The 22,889-nt window shown below is 26.6% G+C and overlaps 1 protein-coding gene across 3 annotated transcripts in view; it reads left to right on the plus strand.

Annotated features, from left to right (window-relative positions):
- The window catches only part of LOC100569658, a 205,068-nt gene that overhangs the window by 70,908 nt on the left and 111,271 nt on the right, over positions 1–22,889 (plus strand). The window lies entirely within an intron of this gene.

Here is a 22,889-nt window from a genome sequence, read left to right on the forward strand (position 1 = left end):
TTTCTACGGTGCTTGGAATCAAGAACTTTATATTTTTGTACCGGAACCTGTTGTGATCATTGATTTTGACGTGAACTTACACATTTTAATCAAAACCTGCAGTAATTTTGTTTGTTCTTATATAATTATGGAAGGTACATAATATGTACTTCGTTCCGCAAGTGCCATGTTTTATAAATTGTGTAATTGTTTTTTTATTCAAATTTTACCCATCGAGTCGTCGATACAAACATGGAACCGAAACCGGATACATCAGAGAGCTATGACCGTGATAATCTCTAAAGGTTCCACCAAAAGAGCTCATCCACCTTAACACTACAGCACGATACGTATTGGTATTTATATATGTACACTGAAAACATGGTAAACCGTTGCAAAGGTGTGGGTATAACTATTACCCGCCAAGTTTGAACGGGAGTTTGACGAGTACGGTTTATTATATTACTATAGGTAATAGGTTACTCTTAAAAGAATGGCGATATTTTATAATAATAGGTAATTAATAACGACTTGCAGGTCCAGACGTTTTCTTAAAATTTATTAAAATTTTATTCATGCTTTACATTTTTCTTTTAATTTGCAAGATATTCGACGACGCCAACGCTTATATCCAAGCGTATTCTCGTGAAAGCGGTGACAAATTAAAATTATATTCACGTCTGGCTGGAGAATAGTCTACAGCAACTGCAGCAACGTTGAAAAAATAACGTGCAGCTCCGAATAGATTCAAAGAGAAATAGTTTAGCTTAAATAATTGAAAGTTCGTTTGAGACACACACACAAAACAACTTTTTAATTAACAATTCTATTAATAATAAATGTTTTATTTATTATGTGGATATTGACATTACATACGTTACGTATACATTTTTACCCACGTCATTACGTGATTTGAATGAAGAATTTTTCCAACTAACTTTTAAAGTACCTACCTACCTAAAAAAATTGAACAAATTGGTATCTATATATTATATTTATAATAATATGCATATTAATACATAATTGATGGTAGATAAAAAGACATCTGTGAATAATACACTGAATCACGTGATAACTCTGTCTCCACAAGATTTTCATGGCGACATTTTTTGTGAGACATTATTAAAATGTATAACGTGCAATAAATTAATCAAGCATATTGTTTTAGTTTTAATGTAATTTTACAATGATTATATAAATACAGTTCCTCCATTTTGAGAATTATGTTATCTATACCGTTTGTACAAATATTGCTGTACAAAATAAAATTATATAGATATAGTTACAATAAGTTACGAGTTTCCGATAACCGATGTAATATATATATGTATATATAATTATATACTGTTATATAAATAATAAATTATTTTATAATGTTGCTGGATATAATAATATGATAAGTTCAATATCTTTAAATTCTGAATATATTATCGTAACCGTAATTGTTTGATAACTGGTTAGTCACCGTGTGTTAAAGTCATTTGACATAGGAAAAACGAGATAAGAGATTTTTTTGTACAAAAACGGAATAAGTGCCTACCGAAATACATTGATCAGTGAATCGTTTTTACCCCATGTTGAGACTGCAGTATACTATACGTCAGTAGATATTATACTGACCACACTGGAACAATAAATTTTAAACCTTATGGTATTCATATTATGTTCTATGATCGTAAGGGGAATGGATTATTTGAATACACTTTAGGCATAATGTGATTTGATTGCCCATTTACGTAAGAACACTTAAACACGAACAAAGCAAATATAATTACAGAGACCCATGGTTTATGAAAATTACAATATTATGTTCCGTCCCATTGCAAATCCGCAAATACGGTAAAGTCAATAGTTTTATTTTTGTCTACTAAATTTATTTTTTAAATTTATCTTATCTTACCAAGATTTTGTGCATCATACAAATGTGTACCGAACGTTTTATTCTCATGTGGGGTCATATAGCCTTAGATAAGTGTTGTAAATAGCGTCGAGAAAAATGTATTAATGCAATTATTGCGATTGCTGTACCTACTAAGATGTCAGATAAATATGTTTTGTCATAAAGCGTTTATGATATTTAACTTAGCACAGTTTTAATATTTTATACACGGAGTAAACATGTTTAATTTATATTCAAAAATATTAATATTATGTGGAATATATGTATATTTATTAAAAAAAATTACTAAATTGTGTTGCATTGCCTATTTAGCTACCTAATAGTATATAGAGTCTCTTTTATCTCATATTAACTTCAAGCTCCGTAATATTTTCCTCATTAATTTATGTATTTTAATAGTCCCCAATTCAAAAGTAATTATATGAAAAATTAACCTATGAGCATAATGGTCACGTACATTTCAAATTAAGTATTATTATTTTTTTGTTGAAACTGTTTTTAAATTTACATACTCCTGTTAAAATTGTGTTATTATTACTGTTATTGCAATTTACTATGGTTTTATAAATCTAATTTATATAAGTACACCATTTTTGTTCATAGGGTTCAGTCGTAAACCATAAATACATAAATATGATATGGATTCACATTTAACTCTATGTATGAGTGTCAGAGTATATATACACATAAAAAATAATTAATTAACAATATAATATTACGTGTATTATAATAATATGGAACAATATTATGAAACATTAGATCTGGATAAATAATATTCGTAGATATGTAGTCATATATTATGTTTAAATAGCGTCCTAGCGATAACATTAATATACTATAAGCCACCAATAACTCACAAGATTATTACATTAAACTGTGTGTAATCATTTAATTATACGATATGTCGTATTTTAATTTTTAATAAAATCGATTTAACTTATTTAATGATGATTCATTTACTGTGACTATCAAACATAAGACATGAACGATTTCTGTTCTAAAAATTTAGACTTATAATTTATTTAAAAGTATACAGAATTATAGACTTCTGAATAGCTGTTTTCTTTTACTAGGTATTTATTTCAAATATTTCCCCATTTTTTTTTTAAATATTTAAATCATTGATTGTCGTTTTGCGTCAAACGCTGTTGTATGTTTTTAATCGCCGGAACGCTTTTGTTTTAATAACGATTTGAGTTTGGTAATAGACGGGAAGGACTTTCATGTATAGCTAGTTTATTGCAAACACGGCATATGTTTGAAATATAAGAAAAGTGATGAAGAACAATAAATACATTTTCGCATAGAAATTCATAAATTGGTATCATATAATATGTGCATCTTACATTGTAAATTATAAAATATAGGTAACAGTTTTTGTTTACATTAAAACGAGTTTAAAAGCCTCTTTAATGGTTATATTATGATTACTTAAATTTTTCTATAATTTTGATCCATAAAAAACATAAATTATTATTATCTAAAATGTTATGCATTTTCCTATTTTTTTTTATTGAGATTTGAACCGTACTTAAAATACGCTTAGACAATGTTGAATGTACTATAAAATGCATCGTAGGTATAAGTAATCGCTAAAATATATAATCATTAATTACTATACAATCGAGCAGGATATCAAATTTTATTAGTACACGGTTTATTTATTTCTGTTGACAATAATAGATATATTATATATAGATATTTTTTTTCATATGGGTAATTTCTAATTATTAATTATTATAACTTTTACTGTCAAAATAAATAATCCACGAGTCATAAACTCATGAGCATGACTATTATTATAAATCATCAATTATTTATAGAGATATTGGTTTTATTTTGGTAGGTTTAGTAGGTATATTAAAATATTAATTGTATGAACATTGATCATAGTATACTCGTATTAAATGATTATAATTTTTAATTATTTTATACAAAATCAGCTATGTAAAATTAATATTGCTCAATTTCCATTAACTTGTTTATTCAGTTTTAGTGTTTTAGTCAAAACCACGTCTTGTAAATTTAACATATTTTAAAATATTTGAGGTAATGAATCAACACATAAAACAAATTTCCTTTCGTTGTTAGGTTCTAATAAAAAAAATAAAAACTATTTCATCGATATTTCATTAAATTCAAAAATCAACTTTTTCTCAGAAATTATAAAATTATTATTATAATATTATAGTGCAGGCTTGAATGCAAATTATTGCACAAACACAAGTATATTGCAGCAAAATCAAGTCAGTAAGTCACCAACATATTATAGAGCTACTGTTGACAATGTTAAACCGCTTGTAACTATAGTTACTTTTAGCCCAATGAGGCAATGGATGTCAAGTTTCCTATTATGATATTATCACAGTTTCAAGATAACCAAGGAGCAAACCAGTCATGTTTACGTAATTTACATCTTAATGTACTTACTTAAGTTTTAGTCTATTTAAATGAAACGACGTTGTAAGTTGCAATAATAATAATACTACAGTATGAATGTTTTTAACTGATAAAAATGCTCTAATATAATTTGAATAGGTAATCCCACTATCTAGATCATAAACTAGCAAAAAAAAAATGTATTCGAATTTAATAGAAATATTCAAATATTGATGAGAGAACATAATATGATAATGAGAACATCGTTCAACACTCTTAGTAACTAATGAGTAAGGACCGAATTTTTATGCATATATGTATTAGAATAAGGTATATAAGCTTTTTGAAATCTGATGAGAATTGTTCCCAATTTAGATCATTCTTATTAAAATAACACTTATTTTATGTTGCTTATTTTGCATATTTTACATATTTCAATGTTTTTACATATTAAATACATATAAATGCATATTTGTAGTTTTATAGTGCATGTTATTATTTATGGCACATATAAATTTTTTATTCGTCGTATTTTCAAGTTCAAAACCACATATATTGATAAAATTACGACCGGTCTTTATTACCAAAGATAAGAGGACATAGGTACTCATATGCAACATATATATATTATATTGATATATTATCATCTTCTATAACTTCTGATCATCCAGTGCAATAAGGAAAAATATGAATTAAATTTTTGTTTTCACTTTTTATTAATGTGAGCTAATATTTCATAGATAAATAGATCGAAGATAATGAATGTTAAATGGTGGAAAACTTAGTGAAGACGTTTTTTATACTTTAAAAACCTTTTTATACTTTTTTAATACATAATTAATTAATAATTATTTTTTAGATAATTTTAACTAAAATGTTTTGATTCAATTTTCGGTGAGTATTTAAAATTAAATGCATATTTTGTACTATATCACAATGTTGAGGTTTTTTTTGTGCATATAAATCCGGTCCCTACTTATGAGCGATGAGTAATGAGCAATTACATTTTGTAGTGACGAGTCACGTTGATTACTAGGTACCTACTATATTCTATACTAATAATGTCTTACAAGTTACAATTAATTCGTTTTTTATTAATTTTATAATCACATGATCGGTTTGATTCAGATACATTATTTTTATATATCCGTTACAGAAAATTTTTTTGAACTCATATTTTTGAATTTAGTTAAACGATTTATAAAGTGTCTATTAAATACTATATAATATACAATAATATATTTTATATGACACACACCAGCGTGTTGAGTAGGGTACATAGGTGATATGTAGAAAGTAATAATACACTGAAGGTTGGTTTTGAGATAGCTATCGTATATACGAATTTAAATAAAACAATTTGTTGTATTGAATATTGATAATTTCAGTACTTTTTCGGACGGCATGTGAATATATAAAGCGCCTGTGCGCATATTTGATAGCAGTCTCAACTTTCGATGGCCCCTTAAACGTGATAGGTACTTAAATATTATAAGACTGATATAAGGTAATTCATCGGCTTAACCACTGTGATTCATAGTTAGCTGTAAAGATAAAACGATTTATGTATTTTTGAATTATTCATATCGAATAAACAAGATTAAAAGTTCAAAGATTGTATTTCGTATATTTAATACAACTTAGTATTATAATTGATGCTAGGTACATAAAATATATAATACAAATAGGATACAATATTTGTATTTCATTTCTAGAGCAATCAGTTATAACAATTTATTTATCCACGGTGGATATTGTTGAATTGTTTTAAATATCTTAAATAAACATCATACAATTTTGCCAAAAATACATTAAAGTAAAAAGTGGTAAGCGACTAATATATCTTGAATTGGGTAAGCCACTGTAATTAATGTCTTAAAATTGTGTGCAATGATATATCATTGCATACAAAATATGATTTTAAGCAGTGTCTGTCAGCATAGGCGCAATTTCAACTTTTGACTTGGGGGGGGGGGGGGCTGAATCTATTAAAGGCAATCAGACCATTGAAATAAAGCATTTTAAAATTGTATGTCCTAGATTTTCGCCAATTTGTGCCTATATCTGCCAACCTATATTGATAAGTTAATTTTATTATATTATTTTTATATTGCCATTATACCTACTATAGTATTTTACTGTTAGTGATACGGTAGGTTAAATTTTTTGCTGAAAACATCGCATTTATATTATATCTATTATTAATTTTTATATTTATATCTTTCACAATCTACATTCACCTTTTAATTAATGCCGACTTACTATAAAACGGTTTGAATAGATTCAGTGGTATAAATAGGCAATACCTAGTTTAAAATTAATCTTAATATTTTGAAAATGTCATTGTGCGTATAAAATAACATACCTATAAATAGCATAAAATATTTTGAAAATTATAGATTTCCAATCTAGTAAATGCTCAAATAAATATCCAGTGAAAATTTCAAATCACTAAAGAAGTTTATTTTTGAGTTACAACTAAAAAACAAAATCGGTTTTGTCAAAAACTGGTCTTGCGTACAAATTCCTCGTTTTTCTTAATTTTTTTTTTATTATTTTGTAAAGTACCTAATATGCAGTTTTTACATTTGACCACCCAAATTACCAACTACATCCAATTTGCTACCAGAAACCAACCTATAATGTACTGCTCCAAAAGGCGATGACAGTCAGAAAAAAACATTGTAAAATAAATATATTCATACCTCCGCTCAGAATCTAAAATTATAATACAGGTACCTGGTACACATTGTATCACAACATATACATTATACATATATGACACATACGCATACTTTTGTCATATAAGTCTTATAATTGCAATAGCATTTAATATTTAAATAGACTTTAAGTCCTAATTGATTTCATACATTTTGTTGTTCATAAATATTTAGATAATAATATTATGCTGTATAAACTTTAGTAATATCAAGTTGAATAAATAGAAAATTATTTTAAATGTAGCAACTATTATATTGGCTTTATAACTTATCTGTATAATGTAGAAATGTGGAATATATTTATGATTATCGATATCTATATGATTTAAACACAAAATAATTTACATGAAATTCGCCTCAAAATTATTAATAAAAAACGATAATTTAGAGTAAATGTATACATTTTTATATAATATTACATAAAGATTTTTATTTATCATTATATTATATAACATGTACATTTTTCCACGTGTTCTAATCGTTGATCAATTTTTATTGTACGTATTAAGTAATTACCTAGTTAGTTAATTCTAGACAGGTTTGATAAGTTTGTACATATTATAAACTATATTATAGTATCATATTATTATGTGTGTACTGTGTAGTATAAATAGGCATTATTTACACCATACGATTATACGAAGCTAAATCAGTATCGATAAAAGTAGGATTTTTTTTTAAGCACATGTTTAAGAACCTAGTTATGCTATTATTACGTGCACTAGATTAAGTGTCATTTCCTCTTTAATCCTCATTGTAATCTAGTTTATATACTCTATATACTCGGATACAAGGTCATTGGTGTCTTGAGCTTATAGTGTATATAATTTATAACTTATAGCTTGTATAGTATCTGTAAATATGAGTTCTTTTGACGTTTCAAATGTATTCGTTTTTAGGAAAAGAATTTTTTTCAAAGCTGAGTTTTAGATTTTGTTCTTAATTGCACTTGTTTTTACGTTTGTATTTAAACAATATATATTAATCAGTAAGATGAGGTTAAATAGTAGATACCTCAATTCAGACGATTGTTGCATTGTAAAAGTATATAGTAACAACTAACAACTAATATTTCCATTGGATGTTCAAAATCATGATGCAAACAGTAGGAAAAGGCTACCAATATAAGCACTTGTTTCACTCTTATACACTCTGCTCAGTAAACATCTACTATAAACAGATTTAAGATGCATATTCAAATATATAAAACAAAAATGCATGAATCTAAACTGTTTGCATAGCTTCTTATTTGGTCATAGTGAAAGAGTGAAACATTCATAATATAAACAAATAAAACAATAAATAATAATACTTCAATTGTGGATTACAAATTTTGAATAGCTACACATAATAATATATATAATAGCGATTTGTATAAAACCTTTAGAACGTTCACATTTTTAATTAGTATCGTATTAACAGTATTGAGTCAGTTCTAAAAAAAACACTTAGTAGTTAGTACCTACTTTTATTGTTATGATTTTAATAACGTATAGTGCTGAAGTAATCTAAATAACAATAACTTAAAACTTTAAATGCCAAAAATCATTTACTCTCGCGTCGTGTCGCTTTTATAATTGTGTTCAACAAAATTACTCATTATGCAAAATACATTGGGTATAGCTGATTATAAATTTCCTCGTTTTCTTCAAAAATCTATACTTATTACACCCATCAACAGCGAGAATATTAGCGTTATTGTTGACAAACATAATATATATTGTATAGCTCATATAAGATACAATATTAAGGACATAACAAAATTGATCAAAGTTATATGTTATTGTTAGTTTTAATATAATAATAAAAGGTCGATAAATTAAGACATTTTATAAGTAGTGCTTTAACATTCTAGCCTTAGAACTTATAAGTTATTAAGTTCACATAAATTATGAGGATAATTGAGCTCGTCTCTAACCATCATATTGTAGCATTCCGTTTATATTTATATTATAATACATGAGTAAGGAGTATTACCACGGACTAATATATAATGGACTGGAAACGAAATGGTCACCACGACATGGCCACCAAAAGGTTCCACCATAGATAAGAAGACCTAATGTTTTCAGCGCTACCGGTGGTTTTATTTGCTTCACATTTTCTATCTAAGTCTGTGTTATATACAGATGGCGTTGTAAACTCTAGGTGCCTATTGCGGCCCCCCGCACTTTACCTCTTGTATATAAATTCGTGGCCGGGATAAGCTGCTCGTTTCCAGTCCATTATCTTAGACCGTGAGTATTACTATAGTACCTGCCTGGAGCTGATAACAAATATCAATGCTACTTCGGTAGAATTATAATTGAAACTGTAAATATTTTATAACAACACTTTATTTAAAAAAAAATCGGTAAATACATTGAATTACTAACTGTTACGTGTTGAATAATAGGCTGTTTTTTTGGCAATACCAAATATCAACAAATTAAACATATTAAACTATAAAATATTTAAATTTACATGAAATTCTGTAAGCATCTAATGGTACATAATTTCGTTTTTAAACTATTATGCTAAAATCAAAAATAATCTAAATGCCCAGAGCAAATGAAATAAAACTACCAACAGTTTTAAAAAAATATTTTCAGTATTCTTTATTTTTATTAATAATTATCATAAATTAAAGTAACCAATTTGATATATAATATTTCATATTTTTATAATAAAGCTGAATATTCTTTTATACATGTTTAATGATTATTGCTTAATTTCATATTGTAGCTTTATTGTGTTAAAATGTATTGTTAGTTTACTCTCAGTGAAATTGACGAAATTATATTTTCAGTAAAACTATTTAGAATTTTTGATTTTTTTCCAGTGAATAGAATGTAAAATTAAAAGCCAACAGAATTGCATTTTGTATGTTTAAAAACGATATTTTTCTCTTTAATAAATATTTTAAACACAAATTAGTCTATGCAGATTGTTTGGATTATATTATACTTAACTTGATTTATCTCTGCCTGTTTGTTATAAAAATACAACAATATAAAATATAATATTCATACCAAAAATATATTTTGCTTAAATTTGTATGGTAATTAATAATATAACCAATATCAACTGCTGCCAATAGTAATTTTGAAAAATAATAAAAATAATAAATATATTATGTATATTATGTAACACATAATTAAACATTTTTATCAGAGGCTAACTCCTATCCATCTTAACCTAACCATGCATTCATTGTGATTTAAATATATTCGAAATGGAAAAATGATACACTTTGTTCTAATTCATTAGGTGGTTGTAAAAATGTTCTTTTAGATTAAACATAAATACGATTTTGAAGGGTATAAGACTCTTGTGGCCTCATCTTATTTAATACACATTAATACATATTAAATCTTTACTAAAAATATTATGTACAATTGTAAATTGTTCATACATTCATAATCACCTGAGTAAGACTTATTGGGTCTTACAAATTAAAAAATGTATTATAGTTAATGTTTTACTCATTGAATTCATGCTTAAAACTCTGTATTATCTTTACTGTGTCCACCTTTTTGTTTTTAAGTAAATCGTTTTTATGAAGACACTGTTCCTGAAAAAGTCCACAATAACAGTTTACCCTATTTCAGACCATTTCACTCTAGCCGAGATAACTTCGATACAAGGAAAACCTATTAGATTACTCGACTGAAGATTAATGATCTTTTTGTAAACTTTATGCAGTATGCGTAAATATTTCATCCCTGCTAACGTTCACGATACTTAAATACATACCGATGCGGAGACGATGTAAAATAAAACTTTTCTGTGGCATAAATTAATAATAAATGTTAAAGTTACAATAATTTATGAAAACCGTTTATAATATTTTCGATTTCAAAATAATAAAATATTTTTGTATGGCGTATATAACTCTTTCCGTAATTTAGGACGTAAGGATATAATTTCAAACGCATTCGGAGTCGATTCCAGCAGACGTTTGTACACAGCAGCATATAATATAGTAGGTGAACGACAATAGCGCCCATATATAATATATTTTTTTACTACCCATGTCCGGATCTAAAGTACCATTATCTCTTGTAAACCTAATGCATCAAAATTATTCAATGCCTCGATGGCTCGATAGCAATACAATATGCATTGGCTACACAGTGTGTATGCGAACAAAAAATAGACAAGTGATTGACAATGTATTTATTATGTAAAATAATTTGCCAGTGTAATACTATCTGCGTGGCTGTGTCGCCAAATGTTAAGTGCCTAGAAAATAAATGTATACGAATTGAATTTAATATATTTTATACATCATATGAATTTAGAAATTTAATATCAGGTAAATTTCAATTGAACTATTACTTGAAGAAAATTTAAATAATAATTTCATAATAAATTACACGCCATTATATAAAAACATTCCAATAATATGCATTTATAATTTTTATTTATTAGGTATATCGCGTAATGAAATAATCATAATTAGGTATTTATATTATATAAATAACATACAATCATTAATTTATTATTTTTATTGACAACGAGTGTTTGAGTGTGTCTATATAGGGCTCAATTTTTTTTTCATACAGTTTGTCACCAAAAAGCGTTGATAACAAAATACGTGCTGTGTTAGATTTGTTTGAAGAATTTCTGGAGAAATTGCAGCAATATTGAGAGGGCGTTTTAATTTTAATTTATGAAAATTGTAAGACCCCTATATTGTTAATTTAGAATGGACCAGCTATAAATATATTGGTTTTAGTGTTTTACAATGATATGTGTAGATTTTTCTCACAGCAACATAAAAAGTTAAAAAATATAAAAGCACAATGTTTTTATAAACATTTCATTTTCAAATTTTGATTACATTATACTTAAATTACTTAACGATTTTTTTCTCTTACGAGTTGTAATGAGAAATTGAAATTTTTCACTATAACATATTATATTATTATTTTCTGTACATAATAAATGAATAAAATTATACTAGAAAATTGCGATATTTTTTTGGCAAAAGTATATTGATAATACACTAGTAATTACTAATAGTCATATAAATTAATTAAAATTATCGGTCTCCAGTACTTTTTGCTGATATTCATTTTTTGTATGCCATGATTTATCATTGGATTCAAATTTAACACATCTATTACAGTAACCTATTCAATTAAGTGGTAAGTACACTTAAAATCTACTAGACAGCAGAGCAACTTTCTCGTTTTTATATCTATAGTTAATTTTACATCGTTCTCTGATAGGGTATTTTAACATCCAAGGGTGTCCAAAATTCGGGGTAAAGTATTGACAGTTTCCCCCTACCCCTTTTGGACTTTCTTTGTACAATTTTTAGTGTTTCAGATCAATTGTTTATGAATATATAGTCATAATATTACAATTTACGACGCATAATAAATAGTATACAAATCAGTAAGTAATATTAAAATTATATATATTTTTTTAAAGTACCTATGTTAAAATTAAGCAAGATAACAGACGGTGATAACTGATTTTGGGCAGCCAGTTCACGCGTATTGTATTGAGGCAAACAACAATAGAGTATGCGAATATAGTGTGCAAATTGGTGGGCGTACAAAGGTACGTTCAAAGGAATTAACGTATAGAAAACGTGCCTATGTTGATAATAGTAATAAATAACAATAAATGAAATAAAAGTAGGTAATCATAATATGTATTTTAAAGATATAGGTATAAACGTAAAATGAAAAATTGTTTGCCCCTCCATTAAAAAATTCTGCGGATTTCCTTGATACTTTTGATCATTTAATCAATAAATAAGTATTTCTACTTTATCGTCTTTTGTGTTTCGAACAACTAATGTATGGACTAATTTCTCAGTTATTAAATCAATATAAAATATTCTATTTGTATTTTATGATTTAAGGGAATATGATATTATGCCGTCGATGTGATTTAATTAAAGGGAAGAATGTACCGGCATCTACAGTTGTTCATTATAAAATATCACCTTGATATACTTTGAATATTCTGATGATATATTAATATAATAATATGATACCATTGATACCATTTAATTGAAGAACAATATAACGTAAAATGTATAACAATATATAATATACTTAGATAAATTTTGGTTGGGCTATTTGGGTAATGTTTGCTTTGTATACATCATTTAGTAATTTAATAATTTATACGGGTGGATACGCAAAGTTTTCAGTAAACTTTAGTTGCGTACATAGTCCAGAGGTCATTTTGACCTTCTCCTATGACATTAAAACACCCTGGGGGTTGTTCAACATATTATACTCCCCTAATGTAAGAATGACATGGCCGAAAATACCACCCATAATCATAATGGCTGTGTATAGGTGTAGTGCGTATATATATTTATTTCTACAATAATATATCATTTCCACAATAATAATTGTACACTGCAGTATTGTGATGAAATAATATTATCTGGCGGATTCTATACACTTGTTCGTGTAAACATTTGTGTGGATATTATATAGGCTACATATTTTGATATATATCTACTATATACATATATTACATATAATATTATGTAGGTACTACCGCTGTGAATTCGAGTATTTTATTCGAAATAAATATAATATACGCGTTGTCAAAACGGCTTCCGGTTCCAAAGTCTTTGCTGAGCATCGCTCACAGAACCCAGTATAGAAAAGTTTTCGCATCGATCACATCGTGCATGCAAATCATTTTATAAGAACAATATTTTATAACAGTATTATAGTGATGTAGTTTGCAATTTATGTGCATTGTGCGTATATCACCGTCGTTGTACGCGCAAAAATGGCTTAGGAAAATGTCAATCGAACTATAGAGGGAACAAATGTATTAATCTCGAATGGGGATAGTATAGTGAACGCAAAAAGCATAATATAGGTAGGTAAAGAAATACTCACCGTAAATATTATTATGTATATAAATGCGTATAATCTATTTTATATTTTTAATATTATTAAAAGCTGAAAACATATTTTATAGCTTCTACGTGTACTTAATACTTCGTTAACCCACGGCCCAATACGGAATAATACGTATATTATAAATAAATAAATTGTTATCAGTAACGAAATATTTTTAAACAGTTAAACTTCTTTAAATATATACCTATATATTATCTCCATACTGTTTTTCAATCGATACCTATATATAATATATATATATGTATAATGTACATGTATTATGTATGTATTACTTGGTCCTGCACAGACAAACACGGTTAATTTTCATTTAATTATTTTGTTAATTCATTTATAAATCGTGTGTGTTTTGCGGTCATTGAACTATTTCAAACGATTATGGTAAATATGGAAGCTCTATAATCTCGTCTGATAAAACAAATCAAATTTCGATGAAACGCCTTATTGTACTTTATACATATTATAAACTCTTCATTAAGTCAATAGTAACTGAATGTTATGAACTATAAGGGGTCGCATTGCAATGTTACTGTAAACATATGTATACATATTTAGTTTAACATTAAAAGTCTTAAAAAGCTTTTTTTTAATACGCTGATTTCATATTTTATTATAAATTATAAATAGGTACTATTTGCTTACTTACGTATATTTTTAAATTAAAAAAAAAAATGTGAATGATATAAAAATGATTTTTATTTATAATTCACATATAAAATTAATTATACATATTATATAGAAATAAAATATTAAGATTAGCTATATTATAATATTATAATTGTATGGTTCCGATAACTCTTGCAAAGTTGATTACAACCTCAAAAGGAGGTTATTTCTATGCGTCAATAATTATTATGATTTTCAGTTTTAAGATACTTAAATTGTGTAGATATATAGTTTAAAAAATACAGACACAACAATCGTGCTAACTGATAGATCATAATATTGTTTTATTTATTTACTTTTTCTATTAAGTAACCCGCGGCAACTTAGGCCATTGTGTGGTTTTTACTATGTGGGAGGGTACTGTAGGTTTAAACACGTTTACACAGTTTGGCAGATTTTTTAGTGGGCACCCGTAGGTATCTGCCATGCCCGGGCGGCACTTCTCTCCGGACACCGTGACTTGCCCGAAGAAAAATGCCACCCGCGGCCGAGGTTTTGAACCAGCGTCGGTGCGCGTCGTAACCGACGCCTTAGTCCGCTCAGCCTCTCTGTCCTCCTATACTTGTTTTATATACCTATCCCCTAATAATAAAACTATTACAAATTGTATGTAAAAAATAATAATCATTGATCAACATATAAATACCTTTAATATTGTATGTAGGTACTTAGGTACTTATAAAAGTTTTTAATATTCAATTAAAAATAAATGCCTAATGTTTAATAGAATAATGTTGTCACGTTTATAAGTGCAATCACTAAAATCACATAATTTAATCAAAAAAAACGTTCACGAATACCATCGCAAAATTTTCAATTAAGGTCGAGTGTTTGAAAGTAAAATCTCGTATATAAATATTGTAAACGGTTTTGTAAAAGTTGCGATTTAATAATGCTAAATTTAATTTTCTGTCAGAAACGTGGTTTACGTTCTTTTTCCCGATAAAGAATATTAAATTTAATTACATTATTTAGTAATTTATTTACAAGGAAAATTTAAATTAATTTTGATTTACCTACTTTATATGAAAATTGAAATACTATAAGGTCCAAACGATAACTTTTAAAAAACCGAACCTTATCCTTTACAAGCGATGCAGGTAAATAAGTTAATAATTTTTCCAAATTAATAAATAACGAACCTTATTTGGAAAGTTTATTTTTTATTAAAATAATATTTACAATCTATGATTCTATAGACACAAAAAGCAATTATAATTATTTAATTTATACAAAAAGAACATATGAGAAGGGATAGACCATAGTGATACCTACCCGTCGGCCGTCATGTTTTCTCTCTGTTTTAGATTCTGAGCAGAGCGATGAATGTATTGACTTTACAATGATGTGTGTTTTTTTTTTGTGTGTGTGCCTGTTTGTCTGTAAACGATAAGTAGTCGAAATAATGTTTCGATTTTAAACTTCAGTATCTTTTCCAGTGGGAAGTGAATCAATCTAGTTGGTGCTTTTGGGAGGCCAATTTAAGTTCGCAGTAGTTTTCTAAAGCGCCAGGAAAAACAAAAAAAAAATTAATAAAAAACGGGAATTTTTACGCAAAATCGATTTTCGACAAAATCGATTTTGGTTTTTGGTATAACTCTAAAACAAATAAACATAGATACATGCAATTTCCACTGGTTTTTTATATTAGCAGTTTCTATACATCAGTGGTTCTTAACCTTTTGTAGATCACGGACCCCCGATGAAAGATATCTAGAAATCGCGGACCCCCTTACCAAATTTTTTTCGAATACCTTTTTTTTTACAAAACATCTCATGTTATCATAACCAAAATTATAATAATTATTTTATAAAACAAATTACCTAAGTAGACTTAAAAAACCATACACATTTATAATTATTAAATATTACAATTAATTTTTTATAAAAATGTTAAATAAAACTATAATTGGAATACGATCGATCAACTGCACTTAGTGGCAGTACCTAAATATAAGACTGTGGAGTACAGTGCTGTATGCGTGTAGATTTCGTATGAACAAGAAAAACTGATTATTTAATAAATATTAATAATACAATTATTTGGTATAGAATCCACTTATTATATATATGAAGAAAAAAAATAATAATAATCCAAAAATATTGTAATAATGCATTCATGTCACTTATTGACGTATGTTATGTGTTAAAACTGCCGCGGACCCCCGATATGAGTATCGCGGACCCCCAGGGGGCCGAGGACCACAGGTTAAGAACCGCTGCTATACATGATACAATTTTAAAAATATTTTGATTTGTTTTGAACTGTTTACGGACATTTTCAGTTTCCATTTTTTTTTAGCTTTTTTTTTTGAATGCTAATAAAATTGTATTTGTTGGGTAAAAAAGCTTGAAAATATAATACAAAGCTCTTAATATATTTTTACAATGACATTTAAAAAAATATTAAAAATCCATTCTCAATTTTTTTTTTATAAGAATTTAAAGTTAGGTTTTGGCAAGTTATATTAAATCTACAATTTAAAAATTATTTTGTACCTAAAAATTTTTATAATTTTTAACTTTTATAACTAAGGATTGAACATTTAAAACAAGGTTAGGTACACGTAAATAGATTATAATATATCAATAATCACTTTATTCACAATAATATCATAAAATATACTTAGTAATTTCATAGGCTGACTGTCGACTGACCCTCTTCGTTCAGTATCGTTTTTCTTATATACAATGATATTATATCATCGAATTCCAATTTAACACAATCCATTGGAGTGATTCACTTGTAACGTATTTACGTACTGTACAGCAGAGCGACACCTACTTGCCCATACCCATCTTTAATATTGTAATGATAATAATTATATATACCTATTATATACCTAATGTATATAATATTTTATTTTAGTATGTCTATACGATATTTTATTTTTAGTCTGTGTCTAGGATTTACAGGTTGTTTGTTTTATGAAATTTGTGATATTTACAGATGCGTATGAATCTATAGCTTGAAGTAAAATTTTAAATAATTTTTAGTCACTAACGCGTGTACTCTATCAATTTAAAAATCAGTTTGTTGTGAAGTTTGATACATACCAATATATACCATGATGCAGAAGTTATCATAAATATATAGTCGATATAAATAGTGATAGATTTTGATGTGCATAAAGAAATTCTTAACAAGTATTACGTATACAAACATAAACTGATATATTTTCAACTACTGTTTTAATTTTTTAATTTCCAGTTGAATATACTATTTATATGAAACTTTCTAAGTATTAATAATAATTGAAAAAAGTGTTTTTTTTTTTAAAAAAAAAAAACAATTTAGGTACTTACTTGGAATCTAGAGTGGTTTAAGCTACACAACTTTATATTATTCTATGAAATATTTATGTAATAAATATTTTTGAAATACTATTATACTTTGTAAAAAGTTAAAAGTTGAATGAGCATAAACAGAGAGTAATATTGAGGTAATATTCTATAAGTTGTGTTTTTTGCTATCTTATACAAAATGTATCAAATGTAAAAAAAATTGTTATATGTGATTTGCGTTTGTCTGAAAAAAAAGTTTGAAGCCATAACGTTAAAAAGTTCTTATAGATAGTAAAATCTTCCAGGCACAATTTATATATATATATACATACTTTTGTGGTGTGAATAGTTTTCGGAGTAATAAAAATGACCCTATGGTACGTTGGAAAGGGATGTTGTGTCGGTAGTGGGTAATGGATAGATAGGGGAAGGGATGGTACGTTTATCGGAAACACATTTCGGACATATCGTGTGGTGTGGGAAATAGGCACATCGAGAAAGGAGTTGTTGAAAGATTTGTGGGTCAAGTATGTCCGTTGTAGCACATCGATTCATCTCTGATGGGAACAAAAACCGTTCTCCCCCATACGGTTTCCTGAGGGAAAAAAATTACAGATATGTAGTGACGATGCAATTCTTTTATGAGATGGGCTTAACGGTTTGATAAAAGCGAAGTCCCTTTACGAGATATTTTCACGATAAAATTATTCCTATTTTCAAAATCCTGTAATAATTAAAATTTGAACAAATTTAAATATTATTAACGGTAAACTATTCGGTATTATATAACTCCGAGTCTTATACAATATTATTATTTTATAAAAGTACAGAAAGTTATAAGAACGTATTTATTTTTATTAACTTCAAAATTGTCATGCAGTATAATTTTGTCTCGTTTATTTCGCACAGCGTGTGTTCAATAGCAACGCACAGTTTCATGAATTTAATATATTTATGATAATACAAATATAATATAGTATTCCAAATAAATTGATTTTTTTAAACACATTATTAATAATCTCGTTCATCAATAATTTAACGGTAATTTGGTACTCGTATTTGTGCAATTTTTCTAAACTAAAAAGACCATTTAAAATTAAAATTAAATATATTTATATTTTATAGGTATCAAAAAACATAATATTAATCAAATATAAAACTAAAGTTATAGGTTAGAATATATAATATTATAATTATTCAACATAATTTAATAAATCGAAAAACTCGCAAGACTGTGCAATAACTATTAAGAAATAATTAATTAATAAGAAATAATATGATGATTTTGTACTACCTACCTATAATTGCACCTATTTATGCAATTAAGTTTTTTATTGTTACGAAATATATAAGGTCACCACCTACTCACAAGACACCACTAACCACCCATATAGGTACTTATTAGTTATTACATTTTAAAAGTATTTGTTAAATTTTAAATGTAGAATCTGAATATGTAGAATAAACCTATAAGCAAATAGTGTATAATAGTTCATTATGGATTTATTGATAAAATAGATATTCATTTTTTTTACGCTTCTCAGATTTGGGATTAGTGTCATATCAAAATCTATTTACCAATCTTGTCACGCAATAAGTATATTATACCTCATATATAATATTGTGTTGTCATAAGATAACAAAATTAAACACTTGAATGTCGCTTGATCTCTTGTATAATATATTAATTTAAATAGGTTAATAGGTACTATGCAGTTTTATATTTATCTTCTAAATATTGAAAAAAATTCGATGGAAATCGTTGTATAAGACCATAATACATAACTGAGAGCCCTTGGCATTTCAGTAACCTAACGTATTGCAAAGCACGTACATAAACTTTTGTAAACCAAATTATAGGTACCTACGTTTTCGACTTGCGTGCAACCGCATGCGAAAATATCGATTCAACGACTACCTCTATATAGTATTCAACCCTTCTGGGACATTCCATGTTGATTTTTGTTGTTTTAAACAAACGTGATTTATTTAACCTGTAAAATTGATTTTCCGGCATATTTACCTCATTCACATCCGCCTCCATCACCTTTGATTTATTTAAAACTATTTATATGCATATAGGTACTAACAGCTTTACCCTAACAGTTAAACGGCCATGATGACCGAGTAAATCCTTTATGATCGTTTTATTCACCTATAGAAACCATTTGGAAAAGCGTTATTTTCTTTAATAAAGTTTTAATTTAAATATTCTGACTCTATAGTAAATAAGTTAAATATAGTATATTGTTTAATGAAGTTTGATCCGTTTACAAACAATAGATAAATAAAATTAATACATTTGCATAATGCCCCGTTACATACACGCATATGAAAATACATGTATATTGTATATAGATATAAATTGGTATATTGCACAGTACATACACGCGTGTACATACATTTATATATTCGAGGGTAATATGGTTTACTTTGATGAAGCATAGAGTTGGTCAATTTATTCGATAAATGTTTTTATTTGCTGCAGAAATTGAGAAATGCAATACTTCTTATTTAATGGTATGGTAGCGTTATTAGACCTTAGACATTAGCTGGTATAATTTAAATTCACAATAAGGTTTCCTTCTTCTATAATTCCTTTAGAATAATATGAGACTACCGCAATGAAACACTTCAACACTGACCTACTTATTTCGAACGCTATTTTCAATTAATAACAATCATAAAATATTTTCATTACCTAGATTTCTGTTTGAAAACAGTAAGAATAAATGTTTGACTTAAATCAATTGTTTACTGTACGTCTACGACGATAAGACGCAGTTTATAGGTCTTCTATGTAGGTACAAAATGGATTGCCACAAAACTATTTATTTAATTTGTAAGTTTTAATTAATAATAAAATAAAATTGTATACATTATTTTATGAAACCATATGAATAGTTACAAATAACTTAGAACTGAATTAGCGCCGCATCAATTAGTTATTTTAAAAGGCTTCAGAAACTAAATTACCAGGAACTACCTACCTACTTTTTGTTATTATACAATATTGTATTTTATCGAATTTAATTAATTAATTTTAAAGCACAAAAATATTTTGTCTTTAATTGAACTTCTCGATAGTTTAAATAAAAAATAATAAACAAAATAATGCAGTGGATTTCTATACTTTTATTCGCTTATGTATTTATAGTGGTATTCCATAAATGTAAACGGCGAATTTGTTCTATTTCCATAGTATTATATTACACTTCATGGACAATTTATTTATCACAGTAAAAATAAAGTATTAAAAAAAAATTATATAATATACATTTGTAGAATACACATAAAAGTATTCATAGTTTTAGAGTTTATAATATTATATTCAAACTATTACTTACGTTAAGCTCAAAGTTTTCTATAATATACATATTTAAATTTCTTAATCTAGATTAATAGTTTTTTTTTGTTTTTTTTTAAAAGAATTTTAATACTATAAAATTAATGTTACAACTTATTACATGTTTAAGTAAAATAAATGTTTTTTTTTATTTTTATTTTTAAAGAATCTAATATCATAATTTATTATCGTTCTATAACTTTAACAAAGAAAACAATTTACTTGCTTTAATTTCTTTACCATGATGTCAGTATTATAACTACATTTTATAATGTAATAAATACTATTATTAGGTACCCTATATCAAACGCGTATGTTGTAATACTCAAATACACCAGTTAAACTAAAAAATACTATGCAACAATATGATTATTATGGATAAAAAAAAATTATTAAAGTATAAACTATAACTAACTACCAAAAAACATAAATAATATTCAAAGTAAACACTAACTATCTATATTGAATAATGTTGTTGTATTGTATTTTGTTAAATATATTTAATTATTAAATAACGTGCTTATACCAACAACCAAATTAACAAAAATAAAATGATACTTTCATTTTGTTCTGGTTGATCATAAGAAATATAGTTTATTCGATATTATATTTCTTATATAAATTAGTATATTACCAATAATATACTTAATCAGATAACCAAGACACATTGTACATAAAGGTGTACAGGTAACGCGTTTTACAATCAGGCACATAATTTAAATCAAATGAATGACATTAAAAATGTTACTGTAATAAAAATAAATAAGTGAACAATTAAACACGACAGCCAGCTGAGTAAAGTTGGTAAAGAAATAACACGCTATGTATACGATAATTCTCTCTGTATTATAAGATCTCGATATAGAGTTTCACGAACAAATTCGTTTGGAACTATGCGAAACGCATATTAAAATAATCGTTTAAGTTTCCAACTGAACATAACATTAAACGTCAGCCGGAAAAACGCACAGTGTGATAATATACCGTATAGAGCGAAGGGTGAATAAATATTACAAAACTCTGTATATAATACATAATATAGTACAGGGTGACTATTTCGTTAAGTAATACAAATTTAGATTCTTCAGTTTTACGAGCATGGCAAATTATTTATAGAATTTTTAAAATAAAATATGTAAAAGTTTTATGAAAGTAAAACGTTAACTATACATCAGTCAACTGTAAGATAAATAAAGAATTTAAAGTATACATATATTTGGATTTCACTTGTCGTAGATATATTAGATATATTTTGTAACCTTACAAAAATATCCTCGCCTCCGCTGTTATTTATATAAAAAAACCATTTTCTTTTTTGTTTATCTATGTATTGATCATATTTTGTATCCTTAAAAATTATTAAATTTATTTTACAATAGTCATAAAATAAAGACACATTTAATTTAGGTACATATTTAAAATGGAATTTTTATTACTTTAAATACAATCAAAAGTAATTAAAAACGGTATCGACTGTGATTATAATATATAGTGATTTTACTACCATAATAACACAATGGAATCGGATCTGTATGTTTAATATATTTTTAAAATATACAATATAATACGTAATGAAGCATATATATAACAGTATAGGGGTTATCATATACATACATACATTATTTACGTGTACAGAAACGCAATTATGAACGGCTAGTTTTTTTCCCAGGGGTGCCAGATACTATATTTTAGGTCATCTAAATGGAAAAATAATGCTGAGGGGTTTC

The sequence above is a fragment of the Acyrthosiphon pisum genome, chromosome A2, assembly GCF_005508785.2.
Source record: "Acyrthosiphon pisum isolate AL4f chromosome A2, pea_aphid_22Mar2018_4r6ur, whole genome shotgun sequence".
Lineage (NCBI taxonomy): Eukaryota > Metazoa > Arthropoda > Insecta > Hemiptera > Aphididae > Acyrthosiphon > Acyrthosiphon pisum.